The 234-nt window shown below is 50.9% G+C and overlaps 2 protein-coding genes across 2 annotated transcripts in view; both read right to left on the bottom strand.

The window, feature by feature from the left end:
- The window catches only part of LOC138165848 (alcohol dehydrogenase E chain-like), a 417,804-nt gene that overhangs the window by 205,995 nt on the left and 211,575 nt on the right, over nt 1-234 (bottom strand). The window lies entirely within an intron of this gene.
- Nucleotides 1-234, bottom strand: part of LOC138165852 (all-trans-retinol dehydrogenase [NAD(+)] ADH7-like) — a 224,302-nt gene that overhangs the window by 12,493 nt on the left and 211,575 nt on the right. The window lies entirely within an intron of this gene.

Here is a 234-nt window from a genome sequence, read left to right as displayed (position 1 = left end):
TGTGTGTGTGTGTGTGTGTGTGTGTGTGTGTGTGTGTGTGTGTGTGTACTGGGGGCATTTACCACATTCCAGGCACCCACCTTAGGTGCTTGGGGATTGTGTGGTTGTGTTTTGGATGCTATAAACAAGTACAAAATGTGGGCTCTGTCTATAAGAAACCCTACTGTGGGCAACCCTACTGTGGGCAACCCTACTGTGGGTCACCCTACTGTGGGCAACCCTACTGTGGGTCAC

The sequence above is a fragment of the Petaurus breviceps genome, unplaced genomic scaffold, assembly GCF_028583685.1.
Source record: "Petaurus breviceps papuanus isolate PSGF00001 unplaced genomic scaffold, PetGlider_PUasm1.0 126, whole genome shotgun sequence".
Lineage (NCBI taxonomy): Eukaryota > Metazoa > Chordata > Mammalia > Diprotodontia > Petauridae > Petaurus > Petaurus breviceps.
The sequence above is the reverse complement of the archived record's forward strand: the minus strand, read 5'-3'. Positions and strand labels throughout refer to the sequence as shown.